The sequence below is a fragment of the Hyperolius riggenbachi genome, chromosome 10 (assembly GCF_040937935.1).
Source record: "Hyperolius riggenbachi isolate aHypRig1 chromosome 10, aHypRig1.pri, whole genome shotgun sequence".
Classification (NCBI taxonomy): domain Eukaryota; kingdom Metazoa; phylum Chordata; class Amphibia; order Anura; family Hyperoliidae; genus Hyperolius; species Hyperolius riggenbachi.
In genome coordinates this window covers 255,639,027-255,663,841 of record NC_090655.1, presented here as the reverse complement: position 1 = coordinate 255,663,841, position 24,815 = coordinate 255,639,027, and the positions used below count along the sequence as shown (strand labels likewise).

At 44.9% G+C, this 24,815-nt stretch overlaps 1 pseudogene; it reads right to left on the bottom strand.

The window, feature by feature from the left end:
• Positions 1-24,815, bottom strand: part of LOC137537112 (zinc finger protein 91-like) — an 87,649-nt pseudogene that overhangs the window by 37,601 nt on the left and 25,233 nt on the right.

Genomic DNA, 24,815 nt, shown 5'->3' with positions numbered 1-24,815 from the left:
AATTTCCTTCTTCTCTGTGACCCTCCCAGCCTTGGGGACCGTCTCACACCCCTTCCCTGGCCTCCCCTGGTGACCCTCCCAGCCTTGGGGACCGTCTCACGCCCCTTCCCTGGCCTCCCCTGGTGACCCTCCCAGCCTTGGGGACCGTCTCACACCCCTTCCCTGGCCTCCCCTGGTGACCCTCCCAGCCTTGGGGACCGTCTCACACCCCTCCCCTGGTGACCCTCCCAGCCTTGGGGACCGTCTCACACCCCTTCCCTGGCCTCCCCTGGTGACCCTCACAGCCTTGGGGACCATATCACACCCCTTCCCTGGCCTGCCCTGGTGACCCTCCCAGCCTTGGGTCCCGTCTCACACCCCTTCCCTGGCCTCCCCTGGTGACCCTCACAGCCTTGGGAACCGTCTCACACCCATTCCCTGGCCTCCCCTGGTGACCCTCCTAGCCTTGGGGACCGTCTCACACCCTTTCCCTGGCCTCCCCGGTGACCCTCCCAGCCTTGGGGCCCGTCTCACACGCCCCTTCCCTGGCCTGCCCTGGTGACCCTCACAGCCTTGGGGACCGTCTCACACCCCTTCCCTGGCCTCCCCTGGTGACCCTCCTAGCCTTGGGGCCCGTCTCACACCCCTTCCCTGGCCTCCCCTGGTGACCCTCCCAGCCTTGGGTCCCGTCTCACACCCCTTCCCTGGCCTCCCCTGGTGACCCTCCTAGCCTTGGGGACCGTCTCACACCCCTGGCCTCCCCTGGTGACCCTCCCAGCCTTGGGGACCGTCTCACACCCCTTCCCTGGCCTCCCCTGGTGACCCTCACAGCCTTGGGAACCGTCTCACACCCCTTCCCTGGCCTCCCCTGGTGACCCTCCTAGCCTTGGGTCCCGTCTCACACCCCTTCCCTGGCCTCCCCTGGTGACCCTCACAGCCTTGGGAACCGTCTCACACCCATTCCCTGGCCTCCCCTGGTGACCCTCCTAGCCTTGGGGACCGTCTCACAAGGGTCATAAAACAAGTGTGGCCTTCAGGATCTTCACACCCATAACAAGTGTAGCCACAAAACACCTGATCTGGGGTATTAGAGAAAGGGAGGGTTAGCAGTTGAGGCCCCCTCACACCTCTGGGCCCATCTGCAGTCACAGGGGCTGCCCCCCCTAGTTACGTTTCTGGCCGTGGACCTGAAGTACTGAGTGTCAGGAACCGGCCCGCGGCACGCCTGCGTATACGGTTCCCGACTGCGGGTTTGACCAGATCAAGCGGGGTGCAGCCTTATTCAAGCTAAAAACAAGGCTGTGACCCCTCAAACACTTCCCACTGCCACCACTAGCCATTGCTAGACACGTCCACTCAGCTGTCGAGTGCTCAACACGCAATCTGCGTTTTCGTATTTGGGTCAGCTTGGCGCTTTAGGCCGAATACGAGAACGCCACGCACACCCACACACAATTGCAATCTTACACTGTAGTGAAGCAAAACCACTAACAGTCGTTCCGAACGATACTGTTAGCCACTCTGCTGTTGAGCTACTCGCACTGGCGTTTTTGTCCGTTGGATCAGCTGCGCGCTTAGGCCAACGTATGACAAATGCCCCACACCCAATGCAATTACAATCTTATACGGTAGTGTCGCTCAATCATACAATCAGGCATGAACTTAGTTACACTTCAGTCTCTTCTAGGCTATGAGTGTTAGTTTAGTACAGCAGAAGTCAACCTTATTAAATAACGATTTAATATTCCAGGAAAACGTCGAACAATGTAGAAAGTAATATATACAAAAGATGTTCAAAAAACAAAGTAAAATTACAAAGTAAAAAGTTACAAGATTAAGAGTTTACAAAGATACACACAAGACAAGTTGCAAAAATAAAAATGGGATAAACATAAAAGTGAACTTTTACCATCGCAAATGTCCAACCGTGGAGAGACGCGGATTTACCGATTTCCTCGGGATCATCTCTAGCGATGAGCTACTCTCAGGAGAAGATCCTTTCAAGGCATCTGGCCCGGAGGCTGTAACTTCCTGGCTGTAACGGAGATACGCCCGGAGGCTGGGGAGGGGAGGAACTAGTTTTAAAAGTGTATTTCACAGCAGATCAAAGGTGGGGACTTGACTGCTCTTGGCATAATAAGCCAATTCCTGGCCAGAGGCTAACGCAATTTCCCATCTCCCAATAGATGTAATTTACAGGATATAGTTTACACCTCCACCAATAATTTAATTTTCTCACAATGAAATAGTGTTTAACACACATGAAAAACGTTTGGTGAGGAGGCTCTTCCTGGCTAGTCTAGAGTTTTTCACAATGCTTTAACAGCCTTCATCAACAGAAGTGTAAATGTTTCAGTTGTCAATGACTTCAAAGCTTCAACTCCAGATAAGGTGGAACAAAACCCTTCACTTCTGCCATTGTCTGATTAACCCCAGCTCTATTCACTGAAGTCCGCTTTAGATGCAAATGTAGTACAGCCAGATGACAATCGCTTCAAAGCAGAATACACATGTGAGACATAGCAGACAAACAAGATGGCAGTTACCTCTAATATCATGACAATATCATAAATAGTCGCCATGTCCTGCGTATTACTGTACATATCGTCATCACCACATATACCATCCATATCCTCACACCATATCCTCACACTGAGTCTGCTGGGAGAAAAGCACAAGATCAATGTTTTGTGTCTTGTCAAAAGACGGAAGTGTTCTGGATACAAGTGTGGAAAGCCCTTAGTCCAGAACGCCCGAATAACAGCTGGAAAAAAATTTACTGGCACACTGATTTTCTTTTAGTCAGTTTATATCCTCATAAAATCATTCATTCTTCCACTGGTTAATTTAATGTAACACAGACCACTTTATAATGATTTTATTGAGGTCTTTACCTTTAACCATTTCCTACCTCATGACGTGAAAATAAGTTACTGCACTCTCCTCTCTACAAGATCCCAGATAACACTGTTTACTTATATCTGACCAGATAAAAATGCTATAGAGTCCAAAAGGAAGAACAGCAAACTCCTCTCCTCCCCCCAAGATCAATTCAAGATTCAATTCCTGGAGAAGACAGATGCAACACACGAGTAGGGTATACAATGTGTTACTAATAAACGATGAAAACAAATTAACTGTTTAAATAAACAGGAGGTATAGACAAATAAAATGTGTGGGTTTAATGTACAATATAACTATTCACATTAAAGCTGTAATGCATGAAAGTGGATAATTGTGTTTTTGAAGTTTTCTCCCCATTTTCCTTTTAAAATGCATAGAAAATAAGGTGTGTGTGTGTCTGTGTCTGTGTGTGATAATTATTGAGAAAGTTATTGCCAAAGTAATCAGAGCCGAGCTAAACTGTGAAAACGACCAGGGTAGAGAAGTGGTTAAAGCGGACCCAAACCACTGTTTTTAGTTCAAAATTTTTAGTTGCACCACTCTGACACATACAAAGATAAATAAACACTCCTTCAAGCCTATGAGCATTTCAGTGCATGCTTTTCACTTTTCATAACTAGGGTTATACAGGTGGCAGCCATTAGCAATTCCTCCTTTGCTGGATACCATCTACTCCACCAGTTTGCCAGATTCTGTCCCGGCAATTTGAAAGGAAGGGAGGGGAGTCTCCAATAAATGTAAAATATTTTATATTTGTCATCATGCAGCTGAAAAAAAGCTGCTATTTATTATTATAATTTAGAAAATAGATTTTATTTCGGAAATCTTGTATTTTTAATTTGGGTCCACTTTATTTCATATACTTATGTCATTTCATCTAGGACCACTAGGTGGCAGTACAACCAGTGGGAGACTCCCACACTGCATGGTACTTGGGGGGTTAAACAGCTCTGTAAATGTTTCCTCCTTTATGACCACATAGGCCACAACAGAAATCCACATATACAGTATGTCCTTCACAGGTTTGTTTGTCAAATGGTGTGTGCTGGAAGTAAGCTCACCTGCTCACATGCAAACAGGGATGCATATCAGATCCCAGCCACTAGGTGCCACCGGGCACGTCTAAAAGTCCTAGAAGGGAAAACAGTTCTCCAGTCAGAATCCTGAGCTGGTGGGTTGCCATGGGCAACCACTTGCTGAGGCGTGACACGCCTCTAGCAAGGTGTATTTTATGTCCAAGACATTGCCCACACTGAGTACAGGAATAGGATTTCTCACTGGTGAGTTCTCTCATGTCCGCCAAGGTCTGAATTCACTCCAAATCATTTCCCACCCTCAGCACATGAATGGGTCTTCTCAACAGTGTGGGTTTTCTTATGTCTGGTAAGCGATTCTTTGTAAATATAACATTTCCCACACTCAGTACATGAATAGCGCTCACCAGTGTGAGACCTCTTATGTTTGACAAAATGTGATTTCTCTGCAAAACTTCTCCCACACTCAGAACATGAATAAGGTTTCTCACCAGTGTGAGCTCTCTCATGTATGACAAGGGTTTGTTTCCGCCCAAAACATTTCCCACACTCAGCACACGAATAGGGCTTCTCACCAGTGTGAGTTCTCTCATGTATGACAAGGCTTCCTTTCTCTCCAAAACATTTCCCACACTCAGCACATAAATAGGGCTTCTCACCAGTGTGAGATCTCTCATGTATGACAAGGCTTCCTTTCTCTCCAAAACATTTCCCACACTCAGCACATGAATAGGGCTTCTCACCAGTGTGAGATCTCTCATGTATGACAAGGCTTCCTTTCTCTCCAAAACATTTCCCACACTCAGCACACGAATAGGGCTTCTCACCTCTGTGAGTTCTCTCATGTATGACAAGCTGTCCTTTCTGCACAAAACATTTCCCACACTCAGCACATGAATAGGGCTTCTCACCAGTGTGAGTTCTCTCATGTATGACAAGGCTTCCTTTATCTATAAAACATTTCCCACACTCAGCACATGAATAGGGCTTCTCACCAGTGTGAGACCTCTTATGTATGACAAGGTATCCTTTCTGCCCAAAACATTTCCCACACTCAGCACATGAATAGGGCTTCTCACCAGTGTGAGATCTCTCATGTGTGACAAGCTGTCCTTTCTTCCCAAAACATTTCCCACACGCAGAACATGAAAAGGGCTTCTCACCAGTGTGAGATCTCTCATGTGTGACAAGCTGTCCTTTCTTCCCAAAACATTTCCCACACGCAGAACATGAAAAGGGCTTCTCACCAGTGTGAGATCTCTCATGTGTGACAAGGCTTCCTTTCTCGCCAAAACATTTCCCACACTCAGCACATGAATAGGGCTTCTCACCAGTGTGAGACCTCTTATGTATGACAAGGTATCCTTTCTGCCCAAAACATTTCCCACACTCAGCACATGAATAGGGCTTCTCACCAGTGTGAAATCTCTCATGTATGACAAGCTGTCCTTTCTGCCCAAAACATTTCCCACACTCAGCACATGAATAGGGCTTCTCTCCACTGTGTAATCTCTCATGTCTGACAAGGTTTCCTTTCTCTCCAAAACATTTCCCACACTCAGCACATGAATAGGGCTTCTCTCCACTGTGTAATCTCTCATGTCTGACAAGATATGATTTCCAACCAAACCATTTCCCACATGTGGAACAGGAATAAGACCCTCCAGCAGGGGCAGAGCTGTGCTGGGTATGGGGCCCCTCAGGGTTAGACAGGTGAGAGGAGTCTGGAGGAATATTTGGGGTAACCAGGATATCTGTAGGAGACTCTTGTCTAGTGACATCATCATCTGTTGTACAGTCTGTGGATACAGAGAGATGAGTCTCTGAGAGGTTCCTGATGCCGGGACTCCGCCCTGCAAATAGAGAAACATCATCACTTCCTGTTAGAGAATTCTGAGGGGAGGAGCAATTATCATTAGGGATGGTCAGTGAGCTGCTGAGAATTCCAAGTTGATTCAGTTTTAAAATGGATCAGATGCAGCAGCTGCATCGCTTTGCATATAATTAGCACCATCTCAGAGTTATTAGCATATCACTGACCCTCACTAGTGATCACCAAACACAGGAGAAAAAGTAAATCCAATAGAAATCGCACCACTACTTCCAAGTAGGGAAGTACAAACATGATCTTTATTTGATACACATGTATGAACATATAAAACATATAAAGCAGCATATAGGTGTACATAATGTACTGAAAAAAGCAAAGTTAGTACCTGCTAACGTTGTTTTGAACAATCCTTCAGGGCAAAGGTGAGACGTCGCTCCTCCCAGACGCAGGAACAGACAGCACTTCCCCTATAAAAAAGTCACATGGTTAGTCCACCCTCAGTGCGTTTAGCCAAGTACCGACAGGTGAACATTCCACTAACCCATAACTGTGCAACTATCAGACACAGACAATTAACACCCGGGTGGGATTGTTGCCCTGAAGGATTGTTCAAAACAACGTTAGCAGGTACTAACTTTGCTTTTTCCCCACAATCCTTCAGGGCAAAGGTGAGACGATTAACAAGTAATACAACCTCAGGGTGGGACCACCGCTTGGAGAACCTTTCTACCAAATGCCTGGTCGTGTGCAGACATTGCATCAATTCGGTAATGACGGATGAACGTAGAAAAGCTTGACCACGTTGCTGCCTTACATATTTGCTCAGGCGAAGCCCTGCATTATTAGCCCAAGAAGCTGCCATAGCTCTAGTAGAATGCGCTCTAAATGAGGCAGGAGCCTCACTTCTCATAACTCTGTAAGCTTCTATAATAGCTAACCTAATCCAATTAGCTATAGTAGATTTAGAAGCTCTCTGACTTACAGTTTTCCCTGAAAATAAAACAAAGAATCTGTCTTCCTGACATCTGAAATTCTGTTCAAATATTCCAGAACACATCTTCTAACATCTAATGAGTGAAAAATCCTCTCTATTCCACACTTTGGATTCACACAGAAAGTAGGCAAAATAATATCTTGCGACCTGTGAAACCTAGACATAACCTTTGGACAAAACTCTGGATATGTCTGTAGCCTTAACCACTTCACCACTGAGGGGTTTTACCCCCTGAGCACCAGAGCAATTTTCACCTTTCAGCGCTCCTTCCATTCATTCGTCTATAACTTTATTATTACTTATCGCAATGAAATGAACTATATCTTGTTTTTTTCGCCACCAATTAGGCTTTCTTTAGGTGGGACATTATGCCAAGAATTATTTTTTTCTAAATGTGTTTTAATGGGAAAATAGGAAAAATGTGGGGAAAAAAATAATTATTTTTCAGTTTTCAGCCATTATAGTTTTTAAATAATGCATGCTACTGTAATTAAAACCCATGAAACGTATTTGCCCTTTTGTCCCGGTTATAAAACCATTTAAATTATGTCCCTATCACAATGTTTGGCGCCAATATTTTATTTGGAAATAAAGGTGCATTTTTTTCAGTTTTGCGTCCATCCCTAATTACAAGCCCATAGTTTATAAAGTAACAGTGTTATACCCTCTTGACATAAATATTTAAAAAGTTCAGTCCCTAAGGTAACTATTTATGTATTTTTTTTAATTGTAAATTTTTTATTTTTTTTTTTAATTACAAAAAAAAAAAAAATGGGGAGTGTGGGAGGTAATGAGTTAATTTTATGTGTAAAAGTCATTTGTATGTGAAAAATGTGTAGGGTGTAGTTTACTATTTGGCCACAAGATGGCCACAGTAACTTTTTGTTTTAATGCGACCTCCAAGCTTCCTTCCGGAAGCTTGGAGGAAGTATAATGAGCATGGACACGTGAGTTTTTTCTCACAATGATCGCGCTGCCCATAGGAGAGCAGCTGATCATTGCGGGGCTTAGATCAACGAACGGGAATGGATTTTCCCGTTCATTGATCTCTGGGCGAGCGGGCGGCGGCGGTTTTACTAGCGGCGGGCGGCGTGTTTACGAGCGGGAGCGCGGGCAGCGTCGGGAACGCGGAAAGTACGTGTTTCTCCGTCCCTGGTTTTTAAAGGATGGAAAAAGGGGCGGAGAAATACGTACGCGCGGGGGTAAAGTGGTTAATGTATCCTGAAAGTAAGGACTTTTCATAGACAAAGCTTGTAGCTCACTGACCCTTCTGGCTGTAGTGATGACTACTAAAAAAATACTGTTTTTAATGTAAGATATCTAAAAGAACTGTCCTTAAGAGGCTCTAAGGAACCTTTGGACAGTCCCTTTAAAACCACGGATAATCCGAAGGCGAAACGTATGGTTTATAAACTGGCAGTTTCCTAGAAAAAGCCTTCAGAAACCTCACTATCAAAAGGAGAGAAAGACAAGGGGATAACTGAAAAAGCAGATAAAGCAGCAATCTGCACTTTAAGCGTACTTACAGAAACATTTTTATCCCAACCCTCCTGAAGAAAATCCAGGACTGCTGGAACTCACAGGCTATCAAACTTAAAGCCGGACAGCCAAAGATGGAAAGTTTTCCGGTATTTCAAGTAGATCTTCCTAGTAACTTCTTTACGGCTACCAATCAATATAGAAGCTGCCTTGTCAGATACTCCCAATTTTTTGAGTAAGGATCCAGACTGACAGATTCAATCTGCCTGGATGTGGATGCCACAGGTTCCCTTGCAGCAGTAGATCTGGCCTACAAGGAAGTCTCCAAGGGTCCCCTAAGGTGCAATCAAAATCATGCGATTTTGACAACCTCTTGCTGATAACTGCCGGAATCAAATTGAGAGGAGGAAATGCATACCGAAGTGGAAAGTTCCACTCCTGAATGAATGCAGTCACCCCCAGATATCTGCTTTCTTGGATTGAGGGAGAAGAAACTCTGAATCTGGGCATGGTCTTCTGTTGTGAACAGATCGATTGACTGTGTTCCCCATAGTTTTGTGATGTCTGGGAACACCTCTCTCTGTTTAGAGACCACTCTGATGGCAGAATCCTGCTTCTGCTCAGTTTGTCTGCCTCTATATTGAGTGTTCCCTCGAGACGAACAGCTCTCAAGGATAACATTCTTTTCTGCCCAGGACAAGATCTCCTCCACTTCTTCTTGCAACAACAGGGATCTCATGCCTCCCTGTTTGTTGACAAAACGCTACTGTGGTAACATTGCCAGAGTGGATCAGAACATTGGACTGTGACAGTATCGATTGCACCTGAAATAAGGCTCGCTTTACTGCCCTTAATTCCCTCCAGTTGGATGACCTCAGACTCCAGTTCTGTCCACTTCCCTTGAAAGGCTCTGTGAGCTATACGAGCTCTCCAGCCCCAAGCGCTTGCATCTGTAGTAATTACCTTGTCTACAGGCTCCTTCCAAAGCCTTCCCTTCACAAGGTTGGATTCCTCCAACCACCACTGCAGAGACAACACCACAGTTTGAGGAATTGTGACTGAAATCTTATGTTTATGGACGACCGTCCCAATTTCCTAGAAGGAAACTCTGCAACTTCCCAATGTGCGCCAGTGCCCAGGGTACTGCCACCATTGTGGATGACATCAATCCCAGCACAGAAAATCATCCTTAGGGAAACCTTGTCTTCCCTCTGTAATTTCACTGCCAAATTTATCTTTAGGATATTTCCCGGAGGAAAGAAAATCCTCTGCTTCAATGAATCCACTAGCATGTCTAGAAAAGGTGTTTTCTGACTTGGAATCAAAGAGTACTTCTCTAGGTTGATAATCCAACCTAGGGATCGGAGATGTTCCGATACCAGATTTAAATGGTTTCTCAGTTGATCTGCTGAACTTCCGAGAATACGCAAGTCGTCTAAACACGGAATGATTAAAATCGACTGCTCTCTTAACGGAATCCATGCTTCTCCCAGCATCTTTGTGAACACTCTTGGGGCAGAAGTGATCATAAACGAAAGGCAAACAAACTGGTAGTGTTCTACCCTCCTATTTACTCCAACTGCAAATTTTAGGAATTTTTGCGATTTTTGGTGAATGCCAATATGCATCTCTTAGATCGAGAGATGCCATAAAGGACCCTGGAAACAGTAGCTCCCTTACTGAAAAAATGGATTCCATCCGAACTTTTCTGTCTCATAACAGGTTAAGTCTTTTTAGGTTCAGAATCAGGCGGAACTTGCCAGACGACTTTTTACTACAAAAATAGTGAAACAGAAGCTTTGCTTTTGTACCTTTACTGGCACAGGATACAGACTAACCAGCAAGCTCATGGTGAACCAGAATTCAGAGTGTGTAAAAGGCTACAATGGTTCTAAAAACCCTCTTACTAAAATGTTAAGAAAAGCAAAAAAGTTTGCTTTCTTAAAACAGAAAGAATTAACAATAATTCAGGTTGGAATGAGCTTGAGATGTCTCCCAGCGCATCACTGCTGACTATATGCAAATTTACCATTGTTACCCTTAGCAGCTACACACCGCTGGAATGCAATGATGTGTCAGCTTGTTAATTTGTACAGAGTCGTAATAATCCAACATGCATACAGACTGTTTCAGATTGTTTGATCCGGCACAGGATGAAATATATTCTGTTTTAGCATGTTTTGCAATATACTCAAAATTTCTGGAAACAGAGTGGGATCTCCTGGGGCCTTTGAGACCACAAATCTTGACGATGGATGGAGCGCAAATTATTTGGTAACCAAACTTTATTGTTCTGCAAATAAACAGGTTTTTTGCCCACCTGAGAGAGAAGCATCTTAGCCTCCCCCTACCACGAGTCATTGGGATTTTGACTGGGTCTTCGGAGCTTTATATTTAAAGCCCCTTTTCCCGGACTTGTCAGAAGTCCACTTCCTGCCTTTTTTCTGATCTTTAGAGGCATCTTTTTGATCACACAAAAAAAAAAAAAAAAAAAAAAAAAAAAAAACTTTAGTTGCAACAGCTTTTTTCTTTTTAGGCAAAAAAAATAAAATAAAATTTTTTTGTTCAATGTACTTTCCAAAGCTTATCATTAATTTCAGCAGTTGGTGTAAACCTAATTGCCTCAGCCGAGGAATCAGCTAAATATGCAGCAGATTTAATGAGAATTGCAATAGAATTCAACAAATGCTCAACAGGTGCCAGTATATTTTTTTTTTCACATTCAAGCTTTATTAAGTGAATATGATCAAATAACATACAAAGATGGTAAGAGCATGTATATAGGTGTACAAGGATAAGTCATATATTCAAAGGCATATTAAATCTTAACATGTAGTAAGCTATCATCAGTTGTCTATAGAGAAATAGCATGGAACAAAGCTTTAACACATTCGGTCAGAGTAACCGTTTCTTGAGCCGTGTAATTGGTTTAAGATTTTTGCATCACTAACTTATAATCAGATGAGTCACGAAAGTCATACCATAGGGCCCATGTTTTAATGTAGTTGTCTACCCTGTCTTGGGCTGTAAGGACTATCTCCTCCATATCAGCTATTCGATTCACTCTATCCCACCATTGGGCAATGGCCGGGGGGGTTCTCTGATTTCCATAGTACAGGGATTATAGCTTTAGCTGCGTTAATTAGGTGTATGGGTATACACTTTTTGTAGGATTTAAATGAAAAAAGGGATTTCATGAAGTAAATATGTCTCTGGGGTGAAAGGGATGTCAATGGAGGAGATTTTCTTTGCCCACGTGTGAACCTGGTGCCAGTAGTTAATTATTTTAGAGCAGGTCCAAAAGATGTGTATGAGGTCCCCTCCCGTGTTCCCACATCTCCAGCACTTATCGTTATCGGATAGGCCCATGCTTCTAAGTTTGGCAGGCGTGTTGTACCAATGGGATATGAGTTTGTAGTTCAACTCTTGTGTGCTAATATTAATTGTGCCTTTGTGAGAATTCGTCAGGATGTGGTCCCATTGCTCCTCAGAGAGAGTTTTCCCTAGGGCCTGATCCCATTTTTCCTGGTAGGGAAGTCTTTCAGGGGCTTCTAAATATAAAAGAGCTTTGTACATCCATGACACAGAGTGACGCTGGGGGAGATTAGATGATGCTTTAATTTCAAAGTCCGTCAGTTTTCTTGATAGATTACCTTTTTTGGAGGCGGAATTGATGAAGCTTTTTAATTGTAAGTAGGCCCATTGGGGGCATGTCATTCCTTCCTCAAAAATTGTCAGATTCTTAATAGGAATGGGAGCACCCCTCCTGGACACGTCTCTAAGTCTGATATCTCTAGATTTCAGTCCTGTTAAGAAGGAATTCTCGAGACCTGGTGGGAATTCCGGGTTGTCGATTATTGGGGTTAAAGGGCCTGGGAGAGTGGACAGGCTGCCTTTGGAGGTGAACTGCTGGAAGGTTTTTATTGTGGCTAGCATCAGTGGATTTGCTTTTAGAAGATCGGGTAGGCAAGATTGAGGTAGCCAGGGGATCTTGTTTAGTGGTATGTCAGAAAAGGCCTGTTCTGTCTGGATCCATCTTTTAGTGGAGCCAGGGTAACACCACTCTAGTATTCTGCTAAGGACCGCAGCCTGATGGTATTTGTAGATATTTGGGAGTCCCAAGCCTCCTTCAGTTTTGTCAAGAGCGAGTATAGAGTGCTTGATTCTAGCTGGGCGCTTGTCCCAAATGAATTTATTAATGGCGGATTGTAGGGATGCAAAGTATTTCTGAGAAAGATAGACAGGTACTGCTTGACTCACATATAGAATACGTGGTAGTGCGTTCATTTTTATGGAAGCAATGCGTCCAAACCAAGACAAGCGGGGTAAAGAGCCCCACTTCTGGATATCAGCAATTACACTTTTAATGATTGGGAGGAAGTTCAAATCTATAAGCTGTGTAAGTTTAATAGGTATCTGGATGCCTAGATATCGCAGCGAAGTTTTTGCCCATTGGAAAGGGAAAACTGATTTCAGGTGTTCAAATGTCAAAGAAGGAAGAGAAATATTTAAAGCTGAAGATTTAGCTAGGTTAATTTTATAGTTAGACAAGATTCCAAAATGTTTCATTTTTTCTAGGAGAATAGGTAGGGTAGTGTTAGGAGAAGATAGAAAAAATAATAGGTCATCTGCAAATGCAGACACCTTGTGCTCTTTCCCACCCATATGTATGCCCTTGATGTTCGTGTCCTCTCTGACCCAGTTTAAAAAAGGCTCCAGAACTGTAATAAAAATTAAAGGTGATAAAGGGCACCCTTGTCGGGTGCCATTTGCCAGTTGAAAGGAGTCTGATAGAAAGCCATTCACCTTGACCTTTGCCGTGGGGTTGGCGTACAGTAGGGAGATCCAGTTAAGCATTTGTTTTCCCAGTGCCATATGCTCTAGGGAGGCTTTAAGAAAGTCCCACGCAACCCTATCAAAAGCCTTCTCGAAGCCTTCTCGGCATCCGTCGAGAGGAAAAATCCCTCCGACGAATGCCGAGTTAGCCATGCATGTACACCTATAGCTCGCATCGTCCCATCTCTTGCTTCTCTCCCCGGTAGGAAACCAACCTGGTCGGGATGGATCCTAGACTCTAAAATAGGTAGTATTCTATTAGCCAGGATTTTGGCAAAAAGCTTCAGGTCAGTATTTAGAAGAGAGATGGGACGGTAGCTAGCACAGGACTGTGGGTCCTTATCTGGCTTCTGAATTACCGTTATATGTGCTTCTAAGAGTTGCTTCGATGGAGTAGCTGACTCCGTAATTTTATTAAAAGCGTCTAGAAAATGGGAGCACAAGGTGTCTGCATAGAGTTTGTAATATTGGGCCGTAAGGCCGTCTGGGCCTGGGCTTTTATTTGGTTTTAGTCCTTTTACAGCTAAATAAAACTCTTCCTCTGTAATGGGGTCATTGAGGTTGTCTCGTTCTTTAGGATCAAGAGAGGCCAGGCCATATTTTTCTAGAAATTAAGATATTGCCTGTTTTCTGGTGAGAGTGGAGTTTTTGCCTAAAGTGGGAGTGTGAAGGTTGTATAAAGAGTGATAAAATTAGCGGAATTCTTCCGCTATGTCAGGGATGGTGAATTTCTTCTCCCCTTTTGCGTTGGGGATGGATTTCACATGTGTTTTAGCCGTTTTTTCCCTAAGGGCCTTGGCCAGTAATGTGCCGCATTTATTGGCATGTTGATAAAAGGTGCCATTAGCAAGTAGGAACTTGCGTCTAACCCCATATGATAGGGAGGAGGATAGCTGGGATCTAAGGGTAGCTAGTTCCTCTAAAGTCTTGTCTTGTAAGGATTTTTTGTGCTGGTTTTCTAATTTACGAATGTGTGTGTATAGGTGGTCTATGACAGCCTGTCTCTCTCTTTTGGCCTTAGCTCCCATGCGGATTAGTTGTCCCCTAATATAGGGTTTATGTGTTTCCCATATAAGCAAGTCTGATTGTTCATTATTTTGATTTGTCATGAAAAATTCAGATAGATGTCTCCTTAGCAGCTCTATATTATTTTTGTCAGTTAATAAGAAGGGGTTTAGTCTCCAGCAGAAAGAGGTAGGGGCTGTCCAAGGCGGGTTGATTGATAAAGAGACCGGAGCATGGTCCGCCAAAGACTGGATCCCAATTGAGGCTTGAGTAGCCAAGGAGGCATCTCTCTGTTGTAAGAACAGGTAGTCTAGTCTTGAGTATTTTTTGTGGGTAGCCGAAAAGAAGGAATAGTCTCTGTCTTTGGGGTGTAGAAGCCTCCACATATCTACCAAAGACAGTCTGTCTAGCTGGTCTTTAATTTTTTTAAGGTCTTTGTATCTCATGGCTGAGGAACCATTTGACGTGTCCAGGAGGGGGTTTAGTGGCAAATTAAGATCTCCCCCTAGAATCAGCATCCCTTTGGAAAATAGTAGTAACGTGTCTATCACTGTTTTGAAGAAGCTGACCTGATTGGTATTTGGACTGTAGATGGATGCAAGCGTCACATCTCTGTCATGGATCTTTCCCTGTAAGAAGAGGTATCTACCTTCCGGGTCGCTTAGTTGGGATATCAACTGAAAGTGTATAGATCTATGGATAAGGATAGACACTTCCTTTGCCTTCTGTAAGGGGGAGGTTGCGTGATAGTGGGTCGGATAGAATCTATCGTAGAATTTGGGGATCGCTTCCTGACGAAAGTGGGTCTCTTGGAAAAAGGCAAAAGTAGCATGTTCCTGCCTTATAAAGGACAAAAATTTTGACCTTTTCTCAGGAATATTAAGGCCATTAGTATTGCATGATACGATTTTCCAGGGAGAGTGGTGGGGGGAGCTGGACTGGGACATACTGCAAGTTATGAAAAAAAAGGGCCAGGTCAGTAGAAGAGCAGACAAAATAATCATATTATGTAGGCTAAGGAAATCGTATAGAGCTCGTGACGTAGGTCTGAAAAGTTAGGTCTACTCTGGGATCGGAGCGTAAGCGTCAATCAGCTTCGCTTTATGCAAAAAAGTGCAAAGGCTAGAGAATACTCACGTGACACACCTGGCTATGAGCGGCGTGTCACTTAGCGTGTGAGAAAAAGACAGAGAGTCAAGCTCTCTGTTGGGGAGGTGTAGAAAAAAACCAGGGAGGATGGTTAAACTTATCAACTCGGGGAATAAAGACAAGTCAAAAATCACTGTTAAAAGAGTATAAAACAGTACAATATTAACCCAAAAGTTCTGTAGAGACCCAGACCTATTAAGTTTAAATAAGTTCTGTCCCCGTGTGCAGCCTCAGCCAGTCCATGGGACGGCTGCGCCGCATCAGGGACGTAGTCCCCACCTGTATGAAACCAAAACATCATAAAGCATTATAACATTAACATATATCGGGACAGTCAGCCGTTTTTAACAATAAGAATTAGTGGTTTAGTCTCCGAGAGATGGTGAAGTTAACCTTATAGTCCACCTAAAATCAAGGATGGAAAAGAAAAAAGGGGTGCATATGATTAATCACATATTGCCAGCCAACTAAGTAGACTCATTCTGCTTGAGAAGCTTGATCAGAGTCAAAGAGGTCCCTTTGAGACCCTTGCTTGCTTGAGGATTTACGTCCCTGTTTGGATTGCTTAGCAGGGGTATGACGGGTCTTGCTCTCCTGGGACATGATGGTATTGTCCGGCTCTTGTGAGGGAGGCAGGAAGCCTGCGTACCATAGTGGCAATTTAGGGACTGAGATGCTCAGGGCCGCACAGAATTCCTCCAGTTCAGAGGGCATTTTCAATGAGTGAGTACGTTCATCTATTGTAACTGAGAGTGCAAAAGGGAAACGCCACCTGTATCGGATATTCTTTTCCGTGAGAAGCAGTAGCAAAGGTTTCAGGGCCTTACATTGATCTAATGTTATTGGGGACAGGTCTTGGAAAAGCGCTATCTGAGCTTCATTTAACATCACCGCATCTTGGCCCCTTGCAGCTTTCATGATTTCCTCTTTTAAGGGGAATGATTGTAAGCAGCAGATAATGTCACGGGGGGGGGGGGGGGGATCACTCTCTCCCCTTTGGGGACGCAGGGCCCTGTGAGCTCGTACTAGCTCGATCTCCTGCTCTTTTGGGCGCCCCAGCAGCTCATTAAAGATGGCGGTTAAGGCTGCAGGTATCTGCTCCGCAGTTACGGATTCCGGAACGCCTCGGACTCTGATATTGGATCTCCTGCCTCTGTTATCGAGGTCCTCGAGGTGACGCTGGTGGTCAATAAATCTAGTATCGTGTGTATAGGCTATCTTAGTGAGGGATTTTATCTTTTTTTCTCTCTTGGACTCTGCTGACTCTATGGTATCAAGCCGCGTGCCGATTGCTGCCATGTCCTCCCTCATCTCCGCTATTGCGGCTGTGAATGTAGCTTTTATATCCTCAGCAAAACCTCTCATATGGGCATATGTCACTGAGTCTCTTCGTTTGGCCGGGCGTTCGTACTAACGCTCAGAAGATCCTCTGGAGGTAGCCGATCCAGCGCGGGCCGGCGCCATCTTGGAAGAGGAGGCCGCGGCTTTCTTCTCCGATTGTGAGCGGAATAAATCTGGAAGACTTCGACCAAATTTCTTTTGGGAGTCTCTCGGAGTACCAGCAGCTGTTTGTCCTCGAGTTCGTCTGCTCATTGCCAGGTATAGGTGCGGGTGGGAGCTGTAACAGCTTAATATAGCGACGTCTGGGTCAGGAGCTCAGAACTCAGGCAGCCATTCCCCCAGGTGCCAGTATATTAGCTCTGAGCTGATTAATCCACAGCTCCAAAGCTCTGACCACACCTGTAGAGGCAACATCCGGCCTAAACATAGCCACACTAGCCTCCAAAGACTTCTTCAAATAAGCATCCACTTTTTTATCAAGTGGATCCTTTAGTTTTGTATAATTGATCATGAATAGACAAATTAGCTACCACATCCTTACTCAACTCCAAAAGAGTAATTAATGGCAGCAATCAACGCCTCCGTATCCTCAATACGGAATTTTAAACTTTGGAACAGACTCAGATTTTATTTCTCTAATGTCTGAATCCTCAGAACTAGCTGCAAACTCAGCCTGACTATCATCAACCTCAGTCACAGATACTCCAGATACAGCAACCTGAGAAGTAGATGGATTAGCATTCAATAATGAGGACTTAATTGATTCCAATGAAGCATTAATCTCCTCTCTAAAGGATTCAATGTATTCTGAACAGAGTGACCCGGCTCCTCCCTCATAACCCTCTCTATGCACAACTGACAGAGTCTTTGCATAGGGCAACATTAGCTTAAAATTGCACAAAGGGCATCTCTTATAATTAGGAGGGAGCCTATGCTTATCTGCAGCAGCAGCCTCAGCATATTTAGCAGCAGCCTCAGTTTTGGCCTGCAAACAAACAAAACCAACAAGGCATGTAACTCTGTACAGCTTTAGCACATTTAGCCCAGAAAGAGAAGCCATCTCACCTTCTGGGCGGCCTGGTTGCCCTCAATCCTCTCAGCGTCTGACATGTCTCCAAACTTTCATGTCCAGCGCAGGACCATACTCCCTCTGAGCAACAGTGCAAACAGGCCTGCGCAGCCTCCCCTTTAAAACATGTCCGGCCTGCCGCAATTGGATGAGGGGCGGACCGGAGGTTCAGAAGGAGTAATGAACCAGCTCTACAAATTGCTACATCCGGCATACCCGCCGGAAATTACTCATCCAGACGCGGCCAAGCGGCCTAATGGCCGCAATGCGCTCCACGCTGCACATGGCCGCCGGCTTACCTCTGTCCTGCTCCTCTGCCGCAAGGCCGTCAAGGGGAACCCACGCCTTCCACACTTGCTCTCCCTGGCAGCGGGAGAGAAAGGTAGGCAAACCCCAGTAAAGATCCAGCCTGGGGCGCATGGCTAGACTGCCTCAGTACCACAGTCTCAGCCACCCAGAAGGATCCACCTGCAGCCCAGCACACAGGCTTCACCCAGAGGGGAGATGCCGACCTGCCTGGACGCAGGAACAAACAGCACTGAGGGTGGACTAACCATGTGACTTTTTTATAGGGGAAGTGCTGTCTGTTCCTGCGTCTGGGAGGAGCGACGTCTCACCTTTGCCCTGAAGGATCGTGGGGGGAAAAAAAACTATGAAGCAATAAATATGAGCCACCATTCACAGGTAAAAAAGGTACCAAAGCACTGTGTGGGTCAGAAATAATCACTAATACACGGCTAATGCCACAAACTATGAGGTATCAGATAAAGCCATTATGGCCTGGTGAGCCAAGGAAGAGCGCTATGCAGAGGTGGATGGTGCTTGCCCACATTTGTGTTCTCATCGCTAGTTATCAGCCTGACAGGGAACTGCAGAAGGTTGTGCTCGTTACAGACGGCCAATCCCATGACAATAACTTTGCCTTGCATGCAAGTCTAATGTATCTTGTAATTCAGCCAATTAAATGTACTTCCTGATAAATGAGACTGGCTGCATACAATTTGCATACAAGTACAGAGCTATTTGCATCTCATTGACCTCCCTGCACGTAAAGCATTGGCCACACATGGACAAGCAGTAAATTGTACAGATTAATGAGACATTGGAAGCAATGTGTATGTACTTATAGCAAGAGATCTGTGTTATGTTTGTAGAGCAATGTGGTGTCACTTACCACTAGTAGACCCAAGCCCATTTAAAAGGCGCTCTAGGTCTTTTATTACCGCCGCCAGTCACTGCGCATGGGCACACGCAACTGCCCGCTCACCAGCCTCGCTCCCTGGTCCCTCCAGCTGTCAGTTACTGCACACATGCGCAGTAACAAAATAACAGGGACGCTGCATAACTGCTGGACGCAGCGACACATGCTCATTATTATATAGGATTGTATCCTCCTGTCACTCATATGCCCCTTGTAATGTACCCTTTTCTTTCTCTTGTTCCCATTTGTGCAAATAAAGGAAATAAATAGCAAATTACCATTATCAGCTTACCACAGGCTGGTAAAGCTAGATTAAACCACATATGGTAGATTTTATTGGTTAAAATAATAAGGGATTATAGCTACATGTGACAATATAGTCACTCTCAGAGTAGGAGAGTCCTGGCCTGATCAGCATTGTATCTCTATTGTGAGATGTAGCGGGATCTCACTCTCCACAGAACAGAACATCCACCCTCTCCACAGAACAGAACAGGGTACTCCAAATCAGGGTGTCTGTACTGTTATTGTTACTAAGCTGTCACCAAATACAATCATGAATGATCGTTTTTTGAGATGGCAAAAATCTAACATGAGCACATAGCATAACCCCTAATATGGCCAGTCTGTGAGCAGTGACAGTCATAAACAGCAACACAGATACACATTATTCTATATTTACTGCTGATTACTCACCTGTTCTGCCCTCTGTAACAGTGTCCTCTTCTTTACTTGTCCTCATCATGTCACCCTCCTCCATAGTCTGCTGATCTCTCTGTACATATGTCTCTTCTTCCTCTTTACTTGTCCTCATCATGTCACCCTCCTCCATAGACTGCTCATCACTCCTCACATATGTCTCCTCTTCTTCCTCTTTACTTGTCCTCATGTCACCCTCCTCCATAGACTGCTGATCACTCCTCACATATGTCTCTTCTTCCTCTTTACTTGTCCTCATGTCACCCCCCTGCATAGACTGCTGATCACTCCTCACATATGTCTCTTCTTCTTCCTCTTTACTTGTTCTCATCATGTCACCCTCCTCCATAGACTGCTCATCACTCCTCACATATGTCTCTTCTTCCTCTTTACTTGTCCTCATGTCACCCCCCTGCATAGACTGCTGATCACTCCTCACATATGTCTCTTCTTCTTCCTCTTTAATTGTCCTCATCATGACACCCTCCTCCATAGACTGCTGATCACTCCTCACATATGTCTCTTCTTCCTCTTTACTTGTCCTCATCATGACACCCTCCTCCATAGACTGCTGATCACTCCTCACATATGTCTCATCTTCTTCCTCTTTACTTGTCATCATGTCACCCTCCTCCATAGACTGCTGATCACTCCTCACATATGTCTCCTCTTCTTCCTCTTTAATTGTCCTCATCATGTCACCCTCCTCCATAGACTGCTGATCACTCCTCACATATGTCTCTTCTTCTTCCTCTTTAATTGTCCTCATCATGACACCCTCCTCCATAGACTGCTGATCACTCCTCACATATGTCTCCTCCTCTTCCTCTTTAACCACTGCACTTCCATGTAGAAGTTCTAGATCCTAAGTGCACAAAGTGAGAAATAATATAAAATGAGAACACAGATAACAGCATACACAAAAGGAAAGAATGTGTCACAGTTTGATGTCTCTAATGACCCTCAGTTTCACCTACCTGATAATGGTGTGGGATGGTATGATCTTCTTGTGGACAATCCCTGGAATAAAGAGGACCTGTACATCTCTCTGGTGGGTCTTTGTTACTGGATCCACCTGTAGGAAACACGCACAGTAAATTCATAGTTTCTGTCTTTAGCAGATGATGGGAATATCCAGGTGGACCCTCCATACTGCTCCCTTCTGTACGAGAAATGATAGTCTCCTCTTACCTGGTGATGTGAGGGGCGGCTGATTCTCCACCATGGTGTCCTTGTAGAGGTCCTTGTGTCCTTCTATATATAGCCATTCCTGCATGGAGAAATAGATGGTGACATCCTCACACCTTATAGGAACCTGACACACACAATACCATTACTACCTAGACAAACCTCTTGTATTACTGGATAATGTCCCATAATTCCCAGCACTGCTCACCTCTCCAGTCAGCAGCTTCATCATCTTCCTGGTAACTTCCAGAATCTTCTCCTTGTGTCCATTACATGGCAGGGAGTGAGGTGGGGGCACTGTGATGGTAACATGATCACCAAACTTCCCCGGAGAAAAGCTCTGTATAGAGATACCAACAAGAATGTCACATGACACTCACAGAATCCTCATCCTTTCTCCATCAGCTGTGTGTTTTATTAAAATAGATAACAGAGTGACATCATGTGAACTCCCAGAATCCTCCTCACCTCTTTAGTCCAGTGTGTGTTATAGAATTCGAGATTTGGCTTGGGCATATTATGTTAGGAAAATTAACAATTTAACAGAAATTGCTTTTTGCACCCTGTACTCTTCCCATAGTGCTCACACTTCAGGATCTATCCTTGAAGCAAAAATCATGCTTCACCTTTATCTGGGGGAAGATGTAGCCTAGAGTTACCAGACAAACACTAGACAGGAGTAAGGGTGATATAGGTTTGGGTGTTCCTAACCTCTTATATTACTACTAGATGGCACAACTACCGTATATAATCATGAATAAGCAGACATGTGTATAAGCTGAGGTACCCATGTTTCCTTTAAAAACCAGAAAACAGTGATTGACTCGCATATAAGCTCCCTCCATAGTATAGACCCCTCCACAGTATAAATAGGAAGTTGTAGGTTCAGTACCACTTCAACCCCTTATTTGATTCATATTAATGTCTGGCTAGCAAGATAGAGATAAGGACAACACATCTGGCCTGGGAGGCTGGCACGGCAGAGACCAGGACAACAAGTGCAGAATAGAATGGCTGGCTGGAAGGATAGGGAGAAGTACAACACATGTGGCCTGGGAGGCTGGTATGGCTGGGACAGGGACAACAAGTGCAGACTGGAATGGCTGGCTGGAAGGATAGGGAGAAGTACAACACATGTGGCCTGGGAGGCTGGTATGGCTGGGACAGGGACAACAAGTGCAGAATAGAATGGCTGGCTGGAAGGATAGGGAGAAGTACAACACATGTGGCCTGGGAGGCTGGTATGGCTGGGACAGGGACAACAAGTCCAGACTGGAATGGCTGGCTGGAAGGATAGGGAGAAGTACAACACATGTGGACTGGCAGGCCGATCTAGCTGGACTGGTAAGCTGGTATGGCTGGGACAAGGACAACAAGTGCAGACTAAAGTGTCTGGTTAGCAATATAGGGAGAAGGACAGCACATGTGGACTGGTAGGCTGGGACAGGGACAAGTGCAGACTGAAGTGTCTGGCTAGCAGGATAGGGATAAGGAACAACACATGTGGACTGGACTGGCAGGCTGGCATGACATAGTGTGTAACCAGCACAAGGGGACTGACCTGAGTAAGGGATCGTGCAATGAGTCAGTACCCAACACTAGGACTGACCTGTGTCCCATGGGTAAGTTGTAGAGGAGAGAGAGAAATCGTCACTGCCCCACGGTGGGTGCCTCTCTGCCCCGCTCGCTGCCTCTTATGCCGCCATCTAGTGGCACCTTGAGACACAGAAAGCAGAGCAGAGAGGCAAGGGAATCCCCAGAGCTGAACGTGACGCTGCTGCTCTCTACGATCTGCTACAACGCACTGCTTCTGAGCCACCACAGAAATAGGGAAGCCCTGGAGGAAACGGCACCTTCGCTTTGAACTGTTCATCCAGCATTGGACAGTGATTATTTTACTCTCCGCTACAACTTAACCAGTGGACACAGGTCAGCCCTTGTGCTGGGTTACACACTATGTTGCCGGGGGTGAAGGGACATAAAAGACAGCGGGGATGCAGAACATGACAGTAGGATAATTGCACAATCCCTTACACTCCACAATGACTAGTCGGGAGGGCACTCTGAGGACACTGACTCGCATATAAGTCAAGGGGGGGGGCGGAGAAACCAATTGTGCTGGGGAACCTTCTGTGGCTCCACCCAAAAGAGAGAAAACCAATGACTGACCCAATTATAAAACATTCCCTTTCAATTTGCCACAGGATATAATGTAAAGGTGACCTACATGATTATTTTTTTTTTTACATATGATTATTATCAAACCTACCATACACCAATTTTCAAAGCAATCAACCTGATTTTTTCAAAATACCTGATCACATTTTTATCAAAAAAATGGAATAATCAATTGCTTTTTATTGTTTGAAAAAAACATTTCAAAAAGGAAAACTGAACTATTTGATTGTGCCGTGTATGGGCACCTTAAAGTTCGAGCATGTCAAATCCAGCGCAGAAGATTTGGGCGCAGCCGGCGCCACCATAGACCGTTACAGGAATTACAGCTATAGTGGCATACAGGGAGTAACCTTGGCGCCGTCAGAAGACGGAGCTGAAGTTACTTTTAAAACACTAATTCGGCCGCCAGCAATAGCTGCCAGCCAAATTACATCATTCCACGCCATCCACCTGGACCTGGAGGGGGAATAGTAATTAACGCCACCGGAACTTGTGCAGAAGCAAGGTGAGTCATATATCGGCTGTATCCTGCGCCCAAGTCTCCCGGCGGCGATATCATTCGTATGCCCTAAAAGTGGCCACAAAATAATTTATTTTCAATTCAAAAATTACCATGCTGCCCCTATGATGGAGCTAATGTGCTGGTAGAGCAGTGATATCCATGTTATGTGAGCATGCTGCCCCTATGATGGAGCTAATGTGCTGGTAGGGCATTGATATCCATGTTATTGTTATAATTTAAGTAAGTTAAATAAGTAAGTTTTATGTAAAAGGCTTGTCCGCAGTGTATGCCTTTAAAATAAATAGAGGTTTTGTGATGCAGGCAGAGGCATCTCAGGGTCTGCGTGTAGCAGAGGATACACGCAGATACTGAGAACATGTTCCTAAAAGAAGGCCATCGGACTACTCTGACCTTAACACTACACCACAGGAACAGAAAACATTGGCCATATTTACTAAACATCCACGTTCCTGCATATGGGTCAAATGCCTCATTGATTATTAATCAAGTAGGTGTGTATGATGACACCACGAGTGGGTCCACCAATAATCTGGTCTAGGGGGTGGCGAAGATGATGTCATATTTAACTCTTTCCTAGTCGGTATAAAAGGCTGAGGGAGCTACGAGAGCTCACTTCTGCTTCTTCCTTCCGCACTAGCTAGCAAGGCTGACTGGGACGACTTCTAAGCATGTTCTTCCTTTCTGTAATCTGATATAATGTATGCTGTAGATAGGTAGTTTAGTGTAACGTAGTTAGGAAGAAGGTACCTGATAGACTTCAGCAGGGAGTCTCATCACGAGCTTGTAACGCAACATGAAGATTGGCATAGCTAGGATATGATGACTGTATCTATCTGTCTTTCTGTGACTTGAATAAATAACGTAAACATTGAAGAAGCCTGAGAAAGTCTATATCCTGTTTGCGGTGTGGAGAGTCAAGTGATCTCACAGTCTGTGAGACGATGGTGTCGAAGCAAGGTGATAAGAACAGTTTATAACAGTGGCGCTGAAACCCTTCCCTGCCTAGCAAAACAGGCAGACGGGCCGGGGCCGAAGAAGGTTTCAAGAGATTCCACAGCAAAACAAGCGGAATAGACTGTAAAGCTTATCAAGCTGATACTGATAAGCTGGTGTGAGTGTGTGCGGGAGCCAAGCACACGGCAGCAATTCGAGAAATCAGCGGCGAAACTCTTGGACGTTACACTGTGACTGCATTGTGCACTGTAGTCACCAGCCGAAATATGGGTCGAACGGGACACTCCGGGGCCAGCTTGCAACTCGCTGTGGGAGATGTCGATCCACTGAGCCAGTCCAGTGTGGGGACGGAGATGACGGTGATTAAACGCTCAGAAAGTTCCGGAGTCCATGGAAGTTTCGCAGGTGAAGTTGCGGGAATGCTGATGTATTGCCAAGAATCTGCTGCTCA